This window comes from Lissotriton vulgaris, chromosome 12 (genome assembly GCF_964263255.1).
Source record: "Lissotriton vulgaris chromosome 12, aLisVul1.2, whole genome shotgun sequence".
Lineage (NCBI taxonomy): Eukaryota > Metazoa > Chordata > Amphibia > Caudata > Salamandridae > Lissotriton > Lissotriton vulgaris.
The window spans coordinates 805,573,232-805,597,015 of record NC_141700.1 but is presented as its reverse complement, the minus strand read 5'-3'; the positions used below and the strand labels follow the sequence as shown (position 1 = coordinate 805,597,015).

The window sequence follows — 23,784 nt, the reverse complement described above, 5'->3', positions numbered from 1 at the left end:
CACCCAGTGCCGGTGCAGCACAGAGAGCAGCAATGCAACGCCCCATCTAACACACAACACACCGCATAGGCCAAAGAACAAGTGCAGCTTCTGCAGCAGCGATGAAGGCGCCCTCACACACTCGCACACTCACAGCTGCACAAGACTCACTCACAGAAAGAACAAGTGCAGTAGAAGCTGCAGCAGCGATGACTGCGCCCTCACACACTTGTGCACTCACTGCTGCAAAAGACTCACTCACAGAAAGAGCAAGTGCAGCACAAGCTGCCTCCACACACAGAACAGGTGCTGCATCTGCAGCAGAGATGAAGGCTCCCTCACACACTCGCACACTCACTGCTGAAAAAGAGTTACTCACAGAAAGAGCAAGTGCAGCACAAGCTGCAGCAGTGCAATCATTCGTAGCACAGAAAAAATACAGCATAATTAGCACTATTGAACATTCCTTAGGCACACATGGCTCGATTCTCAAAGGGACTCAGTAACTCTGCACTCAGGGTGGAATCCCTGCACTCGGGGCAGAATCGTTGCACTCGGGGTGGAATCCTTGCACTCGGGGTGGAATCCCTGCATTCGGCGGAATCTCTGCATTAGGGGTGGAATCCCTGCATTCGGTGGAATCTCTTCACCCGGGGCGGAATCCCTGCACTCAGGATGGAATCTCTGCACTCAGGGTGGAATCCCTGCATTCGGGGTGGAATCCCTGCACTCGGGGCAGAATCTTTGCACTCGGGGTGGAACCTCTGCACTCGGGGTGTAATCCCTGCATTCGGCAGAATCTCTGCACTCGGGCGGAATCCCTGCACTCGGGGAAGAATCTTTGCACTCGGGGTGGAACCTCTGCACTCGGGGTGTAATCCCTGCATTCGGCAGAATCTCTGCACTCTGGGTGAAATCTCTGCACTCAGGGTGGAACCTCTGCACTCGGGGTGTGATCTCTGCACTCGGGGTGTAATCTCTGCACTCGGGGTGGAATCTCTGCATTCATGGTGGAATCTCTGCACTAGGGGTGGAATGCCTGCACTCGGGGTGGAAACTCTGCTCTCAGGGTGGAATCTCTGCACTCAGGGCAGAATCTCTGCACTAGGGGTGGAATCTCTGCACTCAGGGTGGAATCTCTGCACTTGGGCGGAATCTCCACACTGAGCACCAGAGTGCAGAGATTCCGCCCGAGATTCTGCCACTAGTGGAGAGACTACACACTCGCCACTTTACGAGTCATAAGTCCTGTTGTGAATCGGGCCCTCGCTGAATATGTACAGCCGGAAATGAGTCCAAGAATTTTAGGATGTGATAGAATATATTTCATGGTTTGGTAGCTTATCTTTGAGTAATAGTCAAGATCAATTCAGCGAAAGATCATGTGTTGACTGGGGTAGGTTTACAGACCCGGCTCGCGGTACTCAAAGAACAGGCAGCTGTGCATAGAGTCAGACTGTAGTTCTGGATTCAGTAGCGTCTGTTTGAGAAGGGGGGGCTGCAGGAGAGAGGTTGAGCCTCTAGTTCCAGCGAGAGTAGCCCCCATCTGCAGGGTGAATGCATAATGTTGAGAGGAGAGAGTATGTGCAGAATGCATAGGTGAGGAGGAGGCTCTGGTGCAGGGAGGGAGGTCATCACACGCTTTAGAAGTGATCGTAGAGAACGTCATCCCCCTGATCTCGTTCTGTGTATGCGTGGGTTGCTGGCAAGAAAGAGTCCTGCCGAGCAGATGTGATTGGATGGTTGCTGAAGGTGATGTGATTGGTGGGCCTGGGTTGTGGTGTGCCCTGAATGTGTGTCTGAGGAGTTTGAATTGAACACATTTGTTTATCGGGGGCCAGTGTAGCCCCCTGAGGTGTAGTGTGAAGCGACTTCAGTGTGGGCGGTTAAGGCTGAGTCTCGCTGCCGGGGTACGGGTGGTGTGCAGTCTTCTAGTGAGTTGCTTGTTGATCCCGGCATAGAGGGAGTTTCCAAAGTCCAATTTGCTGGTGGCTAGTATATGAGTGACCGTTTGTGGTGTTGCTTGTGATCCATTTGAACATCTTTGTCCGTGCCGTCGGAGTGTGAAAGCAGGATAAAGTAACCCCGTTAACCTGTACGGTCATGTGCAGTTTGCTGTTGATATTATTCTGAGGTTCCTGCGTTGGTTGTGGGTGTGGGTCCGAGTTCAGCCGGCCATCAGTTGGAGTCAGTTGGAGTCCTGGAATGTGGTGTTGTTGCCGAAGATCACTACTGTGAGATTGTGTCTTGTGTTGGGGGTCTTGCCCGAGAGGGAGAGTATCACTTGCGTGTCATCTGCGTAGGAGAGGATGTTGATGCCACACTGTCAGGACCGTTGGACCCACAACACGTTTGGCAGGTTCAATGTGTGCCTTAGCGAACTCCGGTTGGGCGAAAGGAAGAGAGAACTTCAACAAAGGCCACACTTGGGGCGAGTTGTGGCAGATGCGGAATTCCAAGATGGCCACCGCTGTATTGATGCGGTAGCGGTCTAGGTGTTTTGGGGTACACCTGTGTGGAATTGTGGTGAAGCGCGCTCTCCTTAATGAGTGTGCACTTCACTGAAGTAATTCCGTGAGCGACCCGGTTATTTCTTAGCTCCGAATGCCTTTTGGCATTCAGTGATAATATTGCCCCAGAGATTTTCCCCCTTGTTTCCCGAATTCATAAGAGTACTAAATACCTTGTCATTCCACTCGAGGAATTTGCTGGCATTAGAAGATCATAGGACGTTGTGAAGGCGGTTCTTGCTTGGTGACTTGGTGACTTTGAGACTCCTCCCGCTTCAGGCTTCTCAGCTGCAGTTAACCCCTGATGAGCAGGAAAAGGCTGTGAGGAAAAAGAGTCACAATTCAGCTAAGTGAAAGACAATTAGGATTACAGCTAAAAATCTAATTGGAAGTTACAGTTGAGGAATAAATAGAAGACCTCTTATAAAATAAAACTGATAAAAGCAATGCAGAAAGAAAAGGTCTAGAAACACCAGAAGGAAGAAGAGGGGCTAGTTCAAAAAGGACTAGAAACACCAGAAGGAAGAAGAAGGGCTAGTTCAAAAAGGACTAGAAACACCAGAAGGATGAAGAGGGGCTAGTTCAAAAAGGACTAGAAACACCAGAAGGAAGAAGAAGGGCTAGTTCAAAAAGGACTAGAAACACCAGAAGGAAGAAGAGGGGCTAGTTCAAAAAGGACTAGAAACACCAGAAGGAAGAAGAGGGGCTAGTTCAAAAAGGACTAGAAACACCAGAAGGAAGAAGAGGGGCTAGTTCAAAAAGGACTAGAAACACCAGAAGGAAGAAGAAGGGCTAGTTCAAAAAGGACTAGAAACACCAGAAGGAAGAAGAGGGGCTAGTTCAAAAAGGACTAGAAACACCAGAAGGAAGAAGAGGGGCTAGTTCAAAAAGGACTAGAAACACCAGAAGGAAGAAGAGGGGCTAGTTCACAAAGGACTAGAAACACCAGAAGGAAGAAGAGGGGCTAGTTCAAAAAGGACTAGAAACACCAGAAGGAAGAAGAAGGGCTAGTTCAAAAAGGACTAGAAACACCAGAAGGAAGAAGAGGGGCTAGTTCAAAAAGGACTAGAAACACCAGAAGGAAGAAGAGGGGCTAGTTCAAAAAGGACTAGAAACACCAGAAGGAAGAAGAAGGGCTAGTTCAAAAAGGACTAGAAACACCAGAAGGAAGAAGAGGGGCTAGTTCAAAAAGGACTAGAAACACCAGAAGGAAGAAGAGGGGCTAGTTCAAAAAGGACTAGAAACACCAGAAGGAAGAAGAGGGGCTAGTTCAAAAAGGACTAGAAACACCAGAAGGAAGAAGAAGGGCTAGTTCAAAAAGGACTAGAAACACCAGAAGGAAGAAGAGGGGCTAGTTCAAAAAGGACTAGAAACACCAGAAGGAAGAAGAGGGGCTAGTTCAAAAAGGACTAGAAACACCAGAAGGAAGAAGAGGGGCTAGTTCAAAAAGGACTAGAAACACCAGAAGGAAGAAGAGGGGCTAGTTCAAAAAGGACTAGAAACACCAGAAGGAAGAAGAGGGGCTAGTTCAAAAAGGACTAGAAACACCAGAAGGAAGAAGAAGGGCTAGTTCAAAAAGGACTAGAAACACCAGAAGGAAGAAGAGGGGCTAGTTCAAAAAGGACTAGAAACACCAGAAGGAAGAAGAAGGGCTAGTTCAAAAAGGACTAGAAACACCAGAAGGAAGAAGAGGGGCTAGTTCAAAAAGGACTAGAAACACCAGAAGGAAGAAGAGGGGCTAGTTCACAAAGGACTAGAAACACCAGAAGGAAGAAGAGGGGCTAGTTCAAAAAGGACTAGAAACACCAGAAGGAAGAAGAAGGGCTAGTTCAAAAAGGACTAGAAACACCAGAAGGAAGAAGAGGGGCTAGTTCAAAAAGGACTAGAAACACCAGAAGGAAGAAGAGGGGCTAGTTCAAAAAGGACTAGAAACACCAGAAGGAAGAAGAAGGGCTAGTTCAAAAAGGACTAGAAACACCAGAAGGAAGAAGAGGGGCTAGTTCAAAAAGGACTAGAAACACCAGAAGGAAGAAGAAGGGCTAGTTCAAAAAGGACTAGAAACACCAGAAGGAAGAAGAGGGGCTAGTTCAAAAAGGACTAGAAACACCAGAAGGAAGAAGAGGGGCTAGTTCAAAAAGGACTAGAAACACCAGAAGGAAGAAGAGGGGCTAGTTCAAAAAGGACTAGAAACACCAGAAGGAAGAAGAGGGGCTAGTTCAAAAAGGACTAGAAACACCAGAAGGAAGAAGAGGGGCTAGTTCAAAAAGGACTAGAAACACCAGAAGGAAGAAGAGGGGCTAGTTCAAAAAGGACTAGAAACACCAGAAGGAAGAAGAAGGGCTAGTTCAAAAAGGACTAGAAACACCAGAAGGAAGAAGAGGGGCTAGTTCAAAAAGGACTAGAAACACCAGAAGGAAGAAGAAGGGCTAGTTCAAAAAGGACTAGAAACACCAGAAGGAAGAAGAGGGGCTAGTTCAAAAAGGACTAGAAACACCAGAAGGAAGAAGAGGGGCTAGTTCAACAAGCATTGGAAATGCAATAGTGTTGTAAATAGGATAGTAAGAGATGACAGGATACTTCTAGTTGATTACATGTAGATTTATTGTAGGACACAGCTGAGTACACAACCTCGCCAGCTGACCAGACCACCAACTGACACTAGTGGAATTCTCCAGGTAGAAGACAGAACATACATAGGCATTGTGGTAGACAGAGAACAAGAAAACACAAAGAAAGGACTAAGACAAAAGACAACCATATTACATGAAGAATCAATGTACAACACATCTCCCTCCTTTATAGAAAAGAAAAGAAATAAAGCAAAACAAAGATTACAATACAAGAGACTGCAACGACAACCACAAAGACAAAAGAGTATTTAGACACACAGGATGAAAAGTGATACAAAAACAAGATACACAACACCAATTAAGTACCACACAAGGTATCCGAAATATCACTACACTCCATCCCCCTCCCTTAGAGAAACCAAAACAAGGTTTAGAAGAAAGAAAATCAATCCAACAAGGAAAGGTGCTCGCGCCCACAACCTCCCCAAACAAGAGTATACCATAGGGCAGATATCCTATTGACCAAAGGTAGGTGTAAACATAGACCCTTTAGAGAAACACAACATACCCCAAGAAAGTTAAAGAAACCAAAAGTTCCCTTTTTACGGACACACTGACACTGTAAACATGACTCCTCAAAAGATGGAACAACACAAGGCACTAAGCCTGGTAAATAACACAACTTTCCTTAAACAGGGTACACCTCAGGATAGACAACCTGGGAACTGATATGGGCAATGACTAATAAGAGCAGCACTAACACTACTAACCATTTCGGAAAAACTAAACCAGTCAACCTGAGAACTAATATAGGTATTGATTACTCACCAACTCCACACCCTCCAAAGTAGGCTACACCACACGACAGCACAGGATGGTTAACTTGGAGATTGACTAACTTCCAACACTATTTCTCCAAAGAAGGGTACAATACAGAGTTCAAACCCTGAAACCAAACCTACAACATGCCCTACAAAGGGTATACCATGGGTACCAACAGGCCCCACACCCTCCCCAAAGAAGGGTACACCATTGGGTAAAAACAAAAAACACAGCCATAGGAATCAATACACTTTCCTCACTAACCCCAATAACACACAACAGGTTGCACAGGGTTCACACCCTGGAACTTATACACCAACATGCCCTACATAGGGTATACCATGGGTACCAACTGGCCCCACACCCTCCCCAAAGAAGGGTACACCATTGGGTAAAAGACACAGCCATAGGAAAATACAGCCACAACAGCTCTCAAAACACTTTCCACACTGACCCCCAAAACACTCAAACAATCAAACAATACCTATACACCAACATGCCCTACATAGGGTATACCATGGGTACCAACTGGCCCCACACCCTCCCCAAAGAAGGGTACACCATTGGGTAAAAAAAAAAAAAAAAAAAAACACCGCCATAGGAAAGTACAGCCACAACAGCTCTCAAAACACTTTCCACACTGACCCCGAAAACGCTCAAAAGGTTAACCACCAACAACACAACAAAACAGGGGTGACAACAAACGTTGCACAAGGTTCACACCTTGGAATATATACTCCAACACGCCCTACATAGAGTATACCATGGGTACCTACCGGCCCTACCCCCTCCCCAAAGAAGGGTACACCATTGGGTAAAAGATACCGCCATGGGAAAGAACAGCCACACACTTCCCACATTGACCCCCAAAATACAAGCTAATGAGCTGCCTAACAACAAGACACAACATTTATACTCCAACACGACCTACATAGAGTATACCATGTGAACCAACCAGCCCCACCCCCTCCCCAAAGAAGGGTACACCATTGGGTAAAAGATACCGCCATGGGAAAGAACAGCCACACACTTTCCACATTGACCCCCAAAATACAAGCTAATGAGCTGCCTAACAACGAGACACAAGATCTCGTAGTCCTGGTTCCTCTCAGAACCTCTCTGTAACAACTCGCTGTCACAAATCCTTAGACTTGGAAGATCTTGAAACCCTTCAGTCTCAAATTTACCTCTTGGATTCGTTCCGACACAGAATCCTCACCTTGCTTCAGTGACATGCTTCAGGACTCACAGTCCCAATTCAGATTTTACCAAGTTTTGAAGTCACCATCAGTACAATTTCAGTCCCGGCCACTTGACGGTAAACTTTGTCCTCTCCCAGCAAGACACTGAAATCCATGTCTCTTTCAGGTACCGAGGCACACATCGACCTTTCCCTGTAACTATCCAGGATTCTTCATCAACGTTGTGGACCTACAGTCCAGAGACTCACTTACAACTTGCTGACCAGAGTCTCTTCTTCATCAACATTGTGGACCGACAGTCCAGAGACTCACTTACAACTTGCTGACCAGAGTCTCTCACTTGGGACCTTTGCCCCCAGTTATGGACTTACCAACCAGAGACTCACTTGGGACTTACCATCCCGAGTCTCCCCAGGAACTTTTCCCCGTTGCGGACTTAATGCCCAGAGACTCACCTTGGACTTACAGTCCAGAGACACACCTTTGCCTTTTGACCACCATTGAGGACTTACTGTCCAGAGTCTCACCTGGAACCTCTGTCCCCGTTGTGAACTCACCGTCCCGAGTCTCACCTGGAACCTCTGTTCCCGTTGTGGACTTACCGTCCAGAGTCTCACGTGGGACCGCTGTCCCCGTAATGAACCTATCGCCGAGACTCTCACCTGGGACCACTGTCCCCATTATGGACTTACCGTCCAGAGACTCACGTGGGACCAGGACCTTTGTCCCCGTTGTGAACTTACTATCCAGACTCTCACCTGGGACCTCTGTCCCGGTTATGAACACTTTGTCCATCTTGTAAACTTGACTCCACTTGCATGACCATTGTCCAAGCTCTGTTTCCAAACTTTGTTTTCTTTTACTTCTGTCCACTCGCTTTTTTGGCTCAGTTATGGACTAATTTTGCGGTTCTTTAGTTGATTGTGGTAGACAGAGAACAAGAAAACACAAAGAAAGGACTAAGACAAAAGACAACCATATTACATGAAGAATCAATGTACAACAAATAGGTCTCGCATTAGAAAAGTTGGAGCTATTGGTTTTGTAAATGACTTTTCTTTTTGTTTATTTGTTGGTCTTGAAAACAGCAAAATTAATAGCTTTGTCATTTACAATGCCAATAGTTTTAACCTTTCGCAAACGTGACACCTATAGCATTTGTAATGTAATATGTGTTGTATTTACATGACTATAAAAAGAAACAGGCTTGTAAATACAAACGTTTAGTTTTGTGAAAATGCACTGCATCCTTACAGCGTCTTCCACTGGGGAGCATTTACCCAGGTAAACACAGAAACAAAATAAGTTTCAGAAAAAAAGCAGTCTATGGTTACTAAACTCCACCATCCTTGCATGCGGCTTTAGTTCCGGAGGCTCAATGTGACCGGAGTTCCACAAAAACACTGCTCCAGCTGGAAACAGCATGCAATTGTTCAACATTAAAACTGTCATGATCCCGAACTGCAGATTATGTGATAAAACAACACTTGCCGACGGAGCAATATGGTGAACGCTGAAAAACAGAGGTGGAAAAAGCCACGTTTGTACTGCTATAAGACAAAAAAATGTTTGCTTGAGCAAATGATTCCAGTGTTCTGTGTTCAAGCCCAGTGGGTGCAAATAATTAAACTTTCAAGCCTTATCCACAACAAAACTTAAGATGCAAGGAGGAAGAAAGTGGCGAGGCATCCAATACAAAGCAGCGAAGGGCGAGGAGACAGGCACTCCTCTGAAAGAATGCAACTTTAAGTAACATTAAACAGCAAAGATGCCTGTGCTTGCACCACACGTCATAGCTCCTAAACCTCTCACTTCTTATTTTGATTGTTTGTGTTAGCTCTGGTGGCAGACGGAGAGGCAGGGATATTGTGGTGCAAAGGTGGTTCTGGGTGCATTTGGTCTGGCTCCGGCGCTTGTTTCCATCTTCTCACATATTTGTTTACACAAGTAACTCTCAAGAAGGAATGGTAACCAGGAAAAAGCACTGCGCGGCAAAGCACATTATGTGAGTCTTAAGGCAAAACTCGCTATATTTGTTAAAGACTTCTCGGGTAGCGATCTTGTAATGTGGACTAATTAAAAATAATGTGCCATGGTGGCTCAATACACCATGTTTGCTGTCCCAACAGACAGCTCTGTTCCATCCAAAAGTTGCTATCTGCGTGCACTGATAAAGCGGCTCTGAGTCTCATTATAGGTACTTAGCGCTATAAAAATACCCATACCATAACTTTGCTGTTCTAATTCTAAACGTTTTGCTATATTGTTGCACGCCGTTGTCTAAATCCACTCGGTGACCTTAAACTGCGTAGGATATTGCCTTTAGCACTTTACGATCTTAATATACCCACAGACGAAGCTTGTTTAAAGATTCTATTTACAAGCTGTTTTCCCGAAAGCTGACACGGCGGGCAGGGGAGGGGGCGGAGCGGGGAGAGGTGTGACACGGCAGGCAGGGGAGGAGAGTAGGAGGAGGAGGGGGGAGGAGAGTAGGAGGAGGAGGGGGGAGGAGAGTAGGGGAGGCACGGCCTAGCGGCCGTGCAATCAAGAAGTGAGGGGGCGGAGCTGGGGGAGGCTGTGACAGAGAGAGTAGGCAAGGCAGGCGGCTGGGGGCATGTGCACGCGCTTTTAAGCTCAATGCGCATGCGCATTGAGCTTAAATTTCTCGTGCACTGCAAGGAATCGCCACGATTCCTTGCAAGTTGGTTCAAGAGTGGATAAGCCCCCATAGTCTCGCAAGCTCGATGCGCATGCGCATAGACAGGCGAGACCTAAAAAGGACTAGAAACACCAGAAGGAAGAAGAAGGGCTAGTTCAAAAAGGACTAGAAACACCAGAAGGAAGAAGAAGGGCTAGTTCAAAAAGGACTAGAAACACCAGAAGGAAGAAGAGGGGCTAGTTCAAAAAGGACTAGAAACACCAGAAGGAAGAAGAGGGGCTAGTTCAAAAAGGACTAGAAACACCAGAAGGAAGAAGAGGGGCTAGTTCAAAAAGGACTAGAAACACCAGAAGGAAGAAGAGGGGCTAGTTCAAAAAGGACTAGAAACACCAGAAGGAAGAAGAGGGGCTAGTTCAAAAAGGACTAGGGCTTCCTTAGGATTCTTCAGCGGGTTGGTCAGATGATTGATTGACAGGAAGAGCCAGACAGAAAATCCAAGGTCCAGAACCAGTCTCTTCTGTTGTTTATTATTTTATCCACTCCCCCTTCCCCTTGGGGGTTCATTGGAGACAGGATTATATTCTATCTCTGAGGAATCCTGGAGAGGGAGTTGGGAGCTAGCATCTTCTGTTCCTGTGCAGGTGACCGGTCAGAGGTCTGACACACACGCATGACGCTGGCCAGAGGGATCATGTATGTGTTGAAGAGGGATGGGCTGGGCGAGGAACCTGGAGCTTTCGCAGGTTTGTATCAGAGCAGCCGATGCAGTGATTTGTTCTCGTTTTTGACCCTCGTCACCGCCCAGAATCAAAGTCAGTGATGGGGGGTCACTATGGGGGTCACCCTCGGTTGCCCCCGGGGGTGCAGTCATCTCCTCTCTGGAAGATTCTACAGCCTCAGCTTAGGGCAGACACAAAACTGCCTCTGATTGAGGGACGCCCGATAGCGCTACATGACGGTACACATGATTCTAAGTGCTAAATAAATAAACAAAACTCAGCCTCTCAATGACTGTGAATTGCATGTGGAGGCGCCTGCACTTCACCTTCACACTCAACATTCACGCTGTCTCTTTTTTCTTCTACAATTTCTTTGATTGGAAATATTGTATTGAGTGTAAACCGCAATTGATGGAGGGAGAATTCGGATTTACGTTTAAAAATGTCAGGATAGACCCAGGGTGGACAGGCGTGAGGGCCAGACTAGGAAACAAACACACACACTCTGGAGTCCAGAGGCCCCGAGCGCCTCGATGCACCGCAGCCGCATCAAGGCGCTCCTTTTCAGAGCTGTGTTTATGGTTTCCCTGGAATCTCTTTGTGACCTCTGAGCTCGGGGCTGATACCACCGCCTCGCCTCTTTGCAAGTGCAGACGGGTGATCACAAAATAAGGAAACGGGGAGAATTCCAAGTGCCAAGAAGCCGAAGGCAGCGTTTAAAAAGCACCGACTTAAAGCCTGTGGCACCGTGCTATCTCAGCCCCCGGAGGAGGGGGTGAAGGGGGAAGGGGGGGGGGGCTCCACAGGACACCTGGGGGGACTACAGGAGTGAAGGGGTACAGTGCGGGGGGGGCACAGAGGGCTAGCGGGGCCTACAGAAGTGATGGAATACAGTGCAGGGGGGTCTACGGGACACCTGGCGGGGCCTACAGGAGCGATGGAGTACAGTGCGGGGTGTAACTTCTGTACCCGTCAAGCACGGCTTATGACCTCACATATTGCATCACTCATGGCATGTTTTATGTCATTTATGACACCACTAATGACCTTTCAAATGACATCACTGATGACATCACCCCAAGCTTCATTTGCACACATTACTCTATAAACTAGTATGGCATTAGAGGCTTGGAAGACAAAACAGCTCGGCGTAATATGACGCATCATTAATGCCGTCACAGATACAGCTTCCTTAGGTGTAGCAAGCATGTGCTCTGTGCATCACTGACCCCGTACCGTACAGTACACAGGTATCCTAGTTCACATCAACAATCAACATTGGTATATGCGAAATCATCCTCGAACACGGCGTGTGTGCGAGCTTTCAGAGAGAGCCAAGGCCCTCACGACACTCAACGTCTGTTCCACAACTATTGCCCTCCTACAGACAGCTCGTATGTGTCTCAAACCCCCTCACCGTCACCGAACCTACATTGAGAAATGGAGTGGATGTGAGTAGAGAGGGGCGTACTCTAAACAGTGTTTCCTCTATGAAGAGAGTTTACTCTGTACCACACGGTTTGCAGACAGTGAAACTCTCATGAGAAATACACGATGGAGTATTACAAAATATCTCCTAAAAACGGTGCGCATTCCATGCAACACGCTTAAAAAAAAGACACAATTCACTTAAAATACCCAAGATCTGAAGGTGATAAACATCCTACCACCTGTATTCTTTATACTATGGTGAAACTTTACAGAGTCACCCATCTTCTGAAGCAAGACAAGCACATGCGCATAGGTTAGTACCTGGTGCACACCGTCTTCCACGTTACATAGAAATTGCCGTACTGACACGATTCTCTCTAACAACTCAAGGCTGCTTAAAATACTTAGGGCCTCATTAGGATATCAGTCGGACCACCACCGTCAGGCCATCGGTGGCGGTCCAACCAACATTCAGCAGAGTGGTCTGACCGTATCATTATGATGCGGCGGTCGTACCGCACCGGTCGGAGGTACAGACAGACGCTTCTGACAGGCTCAAGGAGCCCGTCGGCCTATCGGTGCGATCATATTCCCTACAATAGATGCATGCTCAGGCATCCCCGTAGGGATTATGATGTCCCTTTCTGGCGGCCTTTCCATGGTGGTGCCCAGCACACGGAACATGGATGTTCCAAAGCATCCCTTTTTCCATTGTGGCTCGTGCTACAGCCCTTTCTGGGCCGCAACAGAAGCCGCAATGGAAATAGCCATCATTGCAACAGCCTACACAGCGATCGCATCATAATTTGGTGGTTGGGACTGCTGACTACTTGTCCGTCAGTCTCAATCCCGCTGCAATGGCGGTCGGAAGAGTGTCTGACCGATATCGTAATCGGGCCCTTAGTATGTAGTACATGGACGCGTTACCCTGCTGGAAACTTTTTCTGCAGAACCAAAAAACGTGTGTGGAACATGCTTAACATAAGTCGTCAACTGTCACCTGCACACAGAGCGACTCTTCAATACAAAGATTTACAACGTGTTCAATACCTACACAGCTATGGTGCACTAGAAGCGCATGCGTTTTGTAAACATTTACACCCATTGGTTGGACACAGGCTGTAGAAAGTTAGCTTCAGAAGTAATATGTTAGCTACCCGTCACTATGTAAACCGTAAAACAAGCACACTCATTGGATGAGGTCATCAGTGATGTCATAAATGATGTTATAGTACATCGGCGAATCAGCACTGCGTTGGTGTCGGAGGGCAGTGTGTCAGTTCCGATTGGTGCAAAGTCATCACAGTGTCGGTGTTTGCAGCAAAACAGCTGCAGAACTCACTTCTGAGGCCCGGGACTGGGGGACACATTCAGGCAAGGGAGGGCTCACAGTTAGCAGAGTCCAGCAGCTGAAGCAGAGTTGAAGGAAGTCTTGGATAGCCCAGAGACTTCGAGAACAGGGGGCACGCCATCAGGCCCTTGGAGAAACCTGGGTTCAAGGCTGTAAAGCGCAGGTCCCGTCCTTCCCACTCCCAGGCAGGAAGCAGTCTATACTGTTTGGTTTTCTCTGTAGTGAAAGGAAGAGAAAACACACAGCTGAGAGCCCATGTTTTTAGAATCAACATACTTTGCTTTGTTAAAAATAGAATCTCTAGACGCCATAGATTGTAAAGCCCAGGCCTGCCAGGAACAGTTAGGACAGGCACAAAGTTCCAAGTTTGTTTACCTTTCATGAACAGAGTGCTGATTAAACAGGGGTAATGGTAATGCTTAGCAGAGTGGATTGGGTCTGTCATTGTTTACATGCTCGGTCTTCCTTGGAGACCAATATTGTGAAGGGAAGGAAATCAGACAGACACAAGGCCTCCCACTGGACAAAACCCATGTTTTGCAAGGTCAATGTAATTTCTGCAAAATATGGCACATATTTCCTAGGTTCTGTGAAACGTGGGTATTTATAGCACAATGGGCCATTTTAGCAAGAAAGTGGGAAAAATATCGCAGAGCGCGCTTAGCGCGAAAAGTTTCAACGCCAGCTGTCGCTGGAATATATCACCACGCTAACTTTATATTAGCAACAATTAGCGCCATGGTGATATATATTCCAGCGATAGCGGGAGGGAAGGGCCAACATCGCAACAAAACCAGCGATGTTGCATGGGGAAGGGGGAAAACCTTGCTGATACAACCCTGTGGTCATATCAGTATAACCCACCCCCCCCCCCCATGTGATATGGTGTAGTCAGGAAAATAGCAGGTGTAAAATAACGGCGATGACCCCGGTTAGCGTGACTTTTCACGTCGCTAACCGGGGCCAGGGCCTCCTTGCTAATAGGTGATAGGCCTGTTAGCGGCTGTTTACTAGGTCTGTTGGTCGGGAACGCCTACTTTGCATGTCATTAGCGATGAATATCGCTGACATGCAAATCGGCACCCAAACCGGCCGCTATCGCCTGAAAGCTGTCGCTAATGCCTGTTAGCGACAGCTTGCTGATAGGGCGATAAAAAAATTGCCGCTAATATGCCCCCAAATTTTGTGCAGGAATTGCAGTCAAAAATATCAAACGCTTATTTCAAATTTTTTGAAAATGACATCATTGTGAGAGCCCCTCCGTATTCTGCAGAGCGTTACCGTTACCCATTCTTTCTGATCATGGGAATTAAACATTGTGTTTCCAAGCAGATTAAATTATAGCTGCACCTTGCAGTGAAAACCTTCAAAAATCTCTTTTTCTTGAGGCAGAATATGGTTTTAATAGTATTTTTCTAATATTCCACATTCTTGACCCCATAATTAAGTATTTTTCTCTTTTGTTAATTGAGACAACCAAAAACAGTGTAATCCAGAATTTTCTTTTCTGTTTTCAATAAATGTTTCCCTGTTTGGAAAACATCCCCTTTTCAGATAGGTCCCTGAAATAAACATGTCATGTAGAAATACGTTAGCATAAAACATTAAATTTGACCCATAACCAGTCATAGGGTTCTGGTGCCTGTAACAAACAGCTCTGCCTCTGGCCTTCCTTGTAATTTATGATGTAACCAGAGTCCACAGATGGAAATATAAGACCTATTACACGTTTTCAGATGTGCTTGCTCTCTCTCTCTATTCTCTATAAATATAAATATATATATATATATATATATATATACACACACATATATACATACATACACAAATGGATACTTTACATCATACATCCTTAGATGTGGGGTTGCAGACAGTGCATGCCCATTAACTTCTGGTTCGGGACCCTCTTTGATGCCTCAGCAGAGCGGCACACGCGCCTTTGTACCTTGTTATTTACCATTTCATGAAAGTGCTAGGATTTCTGGCACAACTGGATTCCTTCCACGAATTAGAGATGAAATCACCATTGTGAGGTGACAAGTGAGTTAGTGATGTCCTGGACGGAGATGCGGATGTGCCCATGAGCCTGCCAGGCTGGAAGTCAGCTACCAGGAACTTGTGGGAGGCTGGGGCAGAGAGCGTGGGCTTCATGGCGGAGATAGACTCACCTGGAGTCTGGTGATGATGTCATGGGAGCCTGGTGTGGAGTGAAGCTGGGCTTCATGGCGGAGACAGACTCACCTGGAGTCTGGTGATGATGTCATGGGAGCCCGGTGCGGACGAAGCTGGGCTTCATGGCGGAGACAGACTCACCTGGAGTCTGGTGATGATGTCATGGGAGCCAGGCTTTGATGACATCATGACAGCCTGGAACTAGTCTTCCACATGAAAGACTACGCTGACCCCTACTCAAGAGCACTCACTGGAGACCTTGGAAGCCGCGGTCTCGCCCAACAAGTAAAGGATTCCATCCTTGTCGCTGGACACTTCCTGGACCCTATATTTACTAACCTCAGCAGCATCCGATTAGACGAGCCCACGCCCTTGTCAAGTTCAGCTTTTCTTTCCGGGTCCAATGTACATGCACCATCGCCAGACCAGCAGCTGAAACTGGTACAGCACCACTGACTCAAATGGACAATGAGTCAGAACAACACAGCCAGGAGCACATTCAAATCCACCCTGAGACGCTACTATCCAATGATCCGGACCACCAACACGCCGTGCTGGGGGCCCATATGGACGCCAGCACCAACAGAAGGAAAGAAATATTCTGCATTGTGAGAGATTAACCCTCATCATCAGCCGCCTCCAACACAATTACTCCCGCGCTGGACCGCGACAACAATCTATCCAAAATCATCCCCATTTACAGCAATTTCAGCCGGCAACACACCTGGCAGACCTAGCCAAATGTCTTCGGATCTTATCCAGCTAACCAATGCTAACCACATTGCCTGTCATCACCCCAGAATAAACCACAACCGCCATGAAGTCTAGCCACTCAGGAGCCCCATCAGACCCCTCCCCCACCATGCCTCCTCCGGCGGACTGCAACCAATCAGCATCATGCTCTCACCCATTCTGAATGCCTCCCCCTCTTGAGTGACGTTCCCAGAGGCTTAGAATCATACAACTGTCCTCCCATTGCTGCAGAAACCCTCTGAGGGCCCTTCAATGTCCCCTAACTTTAGGCCAAAGACCAATCTCTTTGCTACCCTCCCCGGCCAAGGTCTTAGTGAAAATCATCAACAGACATCACACCAAAAACCTTAATGACCACCAACTCCTCGACACGACTCAGTGTGGTTTCAGACCCAACCGCAGCACAGCTACTACCCTCATTGCTGCCAGAGATGACATCAGCATGACCGTGCAGAGGAGACACGGCATCCCTCATCCTCCTGGACATCTCTGCAGTATTTGACACAGTCTCCCACGCCATCCGCATCCAACGCCTACACGACATCAGATTCCACGGACGCGCACTCAGACTGATCTGCTCCTTCTTGACTGGAAGCACCCAGTCAGTCAGCCTGGCATTGTACACCTTCGACAGCCGCAACCTCATCTGCGGACGTCCGCAAGGATCCACCCTGAGCCCGACCCTCTTCAATGCATACATGATCCCTCTAGCCAGCATTATCTGGTCTCACAATAACAACGTCCTTTTCTATACCGATGATTCGCAACTCATTGTCCCCCTCAAAGACGAGATGTTCAGCACCCGAATCAAGTTCACCGCCTGTGCGACTGAAATAACCCACTGGATGAAGACCAGCAGCCGAAAACTCAACATCGATTAGACTGAAGTTGTGGTCTTCGGGAAGAGCACCTCACCACGGGACTCCAGCAGGGGCCGTATTACACAAGGTGCCCCGGGGTCAGCCGGCCTTTGCACCCGCCTTCTGCAACCACAGGGCACTTTGGTTTTACATGAGGGGGCACAGACACTTGTGTGGCCCCTTCTCTAATACTAATAGCGCTGGCAAACATAAAGCGTCAACAATATCTTCAGGGAACATTCCCTCATTTGCATGGGGGCGTGCCCCATGCAAATGAGGGAATCTCCTTTCCTCTGCGCCCTTGTGGTATGACAGACGTGGGGGCAGAGGCAAAGAAGGCCTCAGGAGGCGCACTGTCAGTTCACCCCCAAAGAGCAGCCCTCTGGTCGGGGGGAAAGGCATCCCATGGACCACCCCAGACATCCCCTTGTCGACGGGCGCAGTAACTGACTGCACCCGCCTGCAAGGGGATCTCTAATCCCCTTAAGAAAATGCAGTCAGGTTGCCGCCTGCACTGTGAAAACACGGAGTGGCTTCAAAGCAGCCGCTCTGTTTTTCACATCAATGCGCTGCCCCCAGGGCAGCTCGAGTCCGCCGCTGCCCACGGGGCAGCGCATTCACCATAATGCGGCACATTTTCCTGGATTCTGCTGGGCGCACCTTTTGAAAGGTGTGCCCAGCGCAATTCATGAAAATGCGCCCCATGTATAATGTGGCCCCTGGTGGCCAACTGACCTAGGACTGACACCCACCCCTACACCAAGAACCTCAGAACCATCATCAAAAGCAACCTTGACATGACCACCCGAATAAACACCGTCCCCGCTTCATGCTTCAACACCCTGAAGATGCTGAGGGAGATTTTCAAATAGCTGCCAATCAGCATCCGGAAAACCATCACACACACCCTGGTCACAAGCAAGCTGGACTACGGGAACACTCTTTTTGTCGGGTTCAACAAAGAACTCACCAAAAGGCTGAAGACTATTCAGAACTTGGCGGCCACAATCGCCCTCCACCTCCCACGCTGCACACGCATCACACCACACCAGATGGAACTCCACTGGGCCCCATACACGAACGAGTGCCATTTGAGCTCCTCACCCACACTTTCACGGCACTACATGACACTGGCCCAGCACACCTCAACAATCGCATCTGCTTTCACAAACTTTCCAGACACCACCGCTCGTCCAGACTCCTACTTGCACAAATCCCACCCACCTAGAAGACCAGATCCAGCGGTCGACACTACTACTACATCGCGCCTACAGCATGGAACAATCTGCTGCTACTCCTAGGAGCCTCCTCCACACTTCTTGACTTCCCAAGAAGCAGAAGACCAGGCATTTCAAGTAGTCCCCTTAGGCCTAGGTGTGCCTAAGCTCACCGCGATGAATCTCTTCATGCCGCACGAAAACACTTTAAGATAATATTGACAACTATTTTCAACTACACCTGAAATCAAAGAACACTTGGTTCAGACCCACATGATTTATTGCTTTTTTTTTAAGGAGAGAAACAAACTAAGAGTGTTCTGTAGAATAACTGTTTTTCCCAGAGTGATGCAGATTTCTTTGCGTCGGGAGAGGCTTTGTCTGCTCCAGTGCGTCCAGAAAGTTGTGGTCTTCAATGGTCGCCACAACCTGAATAGTTTGCTTTGCGCTGGTGTGGTTGGGTCTGAGGGACCATCTTCACATGGGGCTGCACCATAAAGCATTACTTGTTCTCCCTGCCCAGGCTGTGGCATGCCACAGGGCGCTTGTTTGCAAGAACGCGCAGAGGGATAGACGAATAATCCCTCTATGTTTACAGTTGGATCAAACGTTAAGGCACAATTTGCCACCTCAGCTGTTACTGTATAGACTTGTTCAGTGGGTGACAAAAGGCTGTAAGTCTCAAAGCAAACACTGAATCCTGTTTTCACTCCGCCTGAGAGGCTACAACCTCTTGTAATGTTTAACATTGTTTAGAAATTACTTTACTGATATAGGGTGTGCAATGTGCTCAAACATCTGACGTTGCATCATCCCCTCTTCTAGATTTTAGCTCAACCTGTTCACCTAACACTTTGAGTGAAACTTAAACTTCACAAAGGTGGTCCCACACAGTAACTTGAAATGAAAATCCTAACTCGGGTTTGTGGTAAGTGAGAATTCATCTCTGAGACCCTCTGATGTCAGATTAAGAAGATCGTGGAGCATATTATCAAGAACGGCGATAAAAATTATCGCTGGTTTAGCGGCAAAAAACTGCTGCTAAAGCGGCGATAATGGGCTTGATAATATGCCCTTGAGAATTCAATAGAAGGCCCGGTTCTGATGTGAACCTGGGCTTCTATTGGAATTCTCAAGGGCATATTATCAAGGGAAACTGTATGTCCATATTTGATGCGAAAAGTGACTCTAGACATGGCAACGAGCGAACGAACTCCACCCTATCAGGATAATAATGAGAGCTCAACTCTAGACAAGGCAATGAGCGAACGCACTCCTCCCTATCGGGCAAAAAATGAGAGCCTGACTCTAGACATGGCAAGGAGCAAACAAACTGAACCCTATCGGGTCAAGAAATGTGAGCCCAAGTCTAGACAATTTAACATATAGGGACCCCCTGTGAACGATATCAGTTCTGAGGGCAGGGAAATTACCATTGTAATCAGAACACCCCAGAGCAACTAAACACAATTTAACAGTATATGATTACTGTATAAATGGGGCAAAAGACTAATCACAACAAAATATATATCTACTTTATTATTGACTTGAAATCTTTTTTTCCAAAATTAAGAGGCTAATATACAAAATGAAAAAATACAGTCACATATATAGCAGACGTATACACAAATGGCCCTGCACTCAAAAAAAAACAAGTAGGTTATTAATGAAGGCAATTTATTGTCCATAATCAAAACAGAGAAATCAGTTGAAGTCTTCTCAAATGAAAAGAGAAATTGTCGTGTTTAATTGTAGAAAAGTCGTTTCTTTTATTCCATAGAAAACTTCTTAAAAATCAAATCTGCTGACGCGTTTCGTCCTCATAGGGACTTCTTCAGGGCTTGATATAACATTGAAATGTATCAAAGGTTCTTTGAAGTGTGGCTCTTACAAGTGCAATCGGATCAATACTACAACAAATAGATAAATAATGATCCATCAAGTCAGTGCCCGACAGAGTCAGTATTTGGAATCTAAGAAGATCCGACCACACACGATGCGCAATATATGTCTCTCTTGAGGTAACAATGCAGGATACGTGTCTCCCGAGTAGTTGTGGTGGCGTCTGGTTCAGATAGTAGAAACATATGTATCAGACACCAATCACCTCTACATACAGTCGCACATGCACAACAAAAAACATCATTACACAGCGCCTCTAAACTCCACGAAGATCAATCAACAATCCAGGCCACACATTTTCTGATTGTGTCATTTGTGAGACCAAATGAATGTTGAGAATTATTGCTTATTTCCGATCTTGGACTGCTGTCACCCTGATTTGAGAAATATCAGACCAAGTCATTAGAGGCCCTGTGTAATTATGTGACGCCACCGTTTGGAGTGAAGACCTTGTGCTAATCCGATATGTTTTTGTGCGTGATCAGTTTTGAGTCCAATACTGCACAGGGGCCTTTTGTTTGTATATTTGAAGTGCCCTTTACATCAACAGTGCTCTGCTGCCATCTTGTGGCCAGTGAACGTACTGTTTCCACTGCTTACCTTTGGTTGACTTCATTGTTACTCTCATTGTTTGCTTCCTATTTGTCATCTTTACTTCCTCTTCCTGCTTGTGTCCCTCCCCTGGTGTATGGCTGCATTACTTGAGTCTTTCACTGCTTACATTTCTTGCGTTCCTTTTTTGTATTTGTTTAGGCACTCCACAAGAGGGTATGTGCTTTCAAGCTGTCTACCTCCTGGACTTCCACCTTGTTCAGGATGCTCTTTCTCTGCCCGTGTGCTTCTCCTTGCCCCCAACATGATGCACTCACCTGCTTCTCTCCTTGTGTCTGTTTCTCACCCCTGTTCTTCTCTTCGCCTCCCACCATGATGCGCTCGCCTGCTTCTCCCTTGTGTGTGTTTCACACCTGCGTGCTGCTCCTCGCCTCCCACCATGATGCACTTGTGTGTTTCTCCCTTGTGACTGTTTCTCACCCGTGTGCTTCTCCCCTTGTGTCTGTTTCTCATCTGTGTGCTGCTCCTCGCCTCCCACCGTGATGCACTTGTGTGCTTCTCCCTTGTGTTTGTTTCTCACCCATGTGCTTCTCCTCGCCTCCCACCATGATACACTTGCGTGCTTCTCCGTTGTGTCTGTTTCAAACCTGTGTGCTTCTCCTCGTCTCCCACCATGATGCACTCGCGTGTTTCTCCCTTGTGACTGTTTCTCATCCGTGTGCTTCTCCCCTTGTGTCTGTTTCTCACCTGTGTGCTGCTCCTCGCCTCCCACCATGATGCACTCGCGTGGTTCTCTTTTGTGTCTGTTTCTCGCCCGTGTGCTTCTCCTGGCCACCCATAATGATGCACTTGTGTGCTTCTCCCCTTGTGTCTCTTTCAAGCCTGTGTTACTCTCCTCGCCTTCCACCATGATGCACTTGTGTGCTTCTCCCTTGTGTCTGTTTCTCACTCGTGTGCTTCTCCTCTCCTCCCACCATGATGCACTCGCGTGCTTCTCACTTGTGACTGTTTCTCATCCATGTGCTGCTTCTCGGCTCACACCATGATGCACTTGTGTGCTTCTCCCCTTGTGTCTGTTTCTCATCCGTGTGCTGCTCCTCGCCTCCCACCATGATGCACTGGTGTGCTTCTACCTTTTGTCTGTTTCTCACTCGTGTGCTTCTCCCTTGTGTCTGTCTCTCACTTGTGTGCTTCTCCTTGCCTCCCACCATGATGCAGTCACCTGCTTCTCCCTTGTGACTGTTTCTCATCCGTGTGCTGCTCCTCGCCTCCCACCGTGATGCACTCGCCTGCTTCTCCCTTGTGACGGTTTCTCACCCATGTGCTTCTTCCTTGAGTCTGTTTCTCACCCCTGTGCTTCTCCCTTGTGTGTGTTTCTCACCCATGCGCTTCTCCTCGCCTCCCACCATGATGCACTTGTGTGCTTCTCCCATTGTGTCTGTTTCTCACCCGTGTGCTTCTCCCTTGTGTCTGTTTCTCACCCCTATTCTTCTCTCTTGTGTGTGTTTCTCACCCGTGCACCTCTCCCTTGTGTCTGTTTCTCACCCATGTGCTTCTTCCTTGAATCTGTTTCTCACCCCTGTGCTTCTCCCTTGTGTGTGTTTCTCACCCATGCGCTTCTCCTCGCCTCCCACCCTGATGCACTTGTGTGCTTCTCCGTGTGTCTGTTTCTCACCCCTGTGTTTCTCCCCTTGTGTCTGTTTCTCACCCCTGTACTTCTCTCTTGTGCCTATTTCTCAACCCTGTGGTTCTTCGGCTAGCTCTACAATGCGCTCTCTCGTATCTGCTAGCTTTCCCATCCTGCTCAATGTTGCTCTCTCTGTTTGCTTCTCTCGTTGGGAACAAGTTGGATCAGTAAACAAAAAAAGGTGCTCACGTCATTTCGATGGCATGTGTACGTATGTTCCTATAATATGATGTGCCAGTTGCGTCATAGACCTTTTCTTCCTTTTTTAGCCTTGCTGCACCTCATCAGAGATGCTGTAAGCATCCATAAAACTACTGTCATAACCGATAGGTCACAAAGGTGAGGCCTATTGTCTTTGTCAATGCTTGTTTTATAAAAGCATTGAGAACACCGTGTATTAGCGGTGTCACAGTGATACCCCCTGATCTGACAGCTCCGAGGCAGGGCCTGCCATAGTTATGCTTTCAGTTTTTCACGCTGTGTGAAAGACTTAAACTAAACACATTTTTTCTGAACATGTTTGTATTTGTCGTTAAGATTATTTTCTTTATAGTGAATGGTTATGTTTTTTTAATCGCGGATTTCTTCGTTTTTCCAGTTTTATATGCCAGTTATGTGCTTGGTTTTTGTGAGTGTTTAGTAACTGGTGACGTTTTTGTATGTTCTAAGCTTCACTTCCATTCACATGTGCCAGGTCTCTCAGATGTCTCTTTGAGCCTCTTCCTACAAACATTTCGAGTCGTAGACTTCTCGAGGTTTGATGGGCATCCTGGCAGGCTCGTGCACACCGCTGGCATCACTGATCAATCAAGCAGGGGTTGGTAAAGCGCAGCTGCTCACCCGCGAGGGTCTCGAGGCGCTGGCATCATAATGTACAGATGGCATTCTGTGGGCATTGGTGGCATATTGTGGGCATTGTTGGCATTTTGTGGGCATCTCTGGCATATTGTGGGCATCTCTGGCATATTGTGGGCATTGCTTTCATATGGTGGGCATTGCTTTCATATGGTGGGCATTGCTGTTATATTGTGGGCATCTCAGGCATATTGTAGGCATTGCTGGCATATGGTGGGCATTGCTTTCATATGGTGGCCATTGCTGGCATATGGTGGGCATTGCTTTCATATGGTGGGCATTGCTGGCATATGGTGGGAATTGCTGACATATGGTGGGCATTGTTGTCATATTGTGGGCATTGCTGGCATATGGTAGGCATTGGTGATATATTGGGGGCAATATTGGCATACTGTTGGCATATTTTAGGCATCTCTGGCATATTGAGGGCATTGGTGGCATATTGTGGGCATTGTTGGCATTTTGTGGGCATTGTTGGCATTTTGTGGGCATCTCTGGCATATTTTAGGCATCTCTGGCATATTGAGGGCATTGTTGGCATTT

At 47.3% G+C, this 23,784-nt stretch overlaps 1 protein-coding gene and 1 pseudogene across 2 annotated transcripts in view; one reads left to right on the top strand and one right to left on the bottom strand.

Moving 5' to 3' along the window:
• Window positions 1-23,784, top strand: part of CLDN15 (claudin 15) — a 167,738-nt gene that overhangs the window by 102,709 nt on the left and 41,245 nt on the right. The gene's annotated exons all lie outside the window — the stretch shown is intronic.
• LOC147678808 (uncharacterized) lies at window positions 469-21,609 on the bottom strand (annotated as a pseudogene).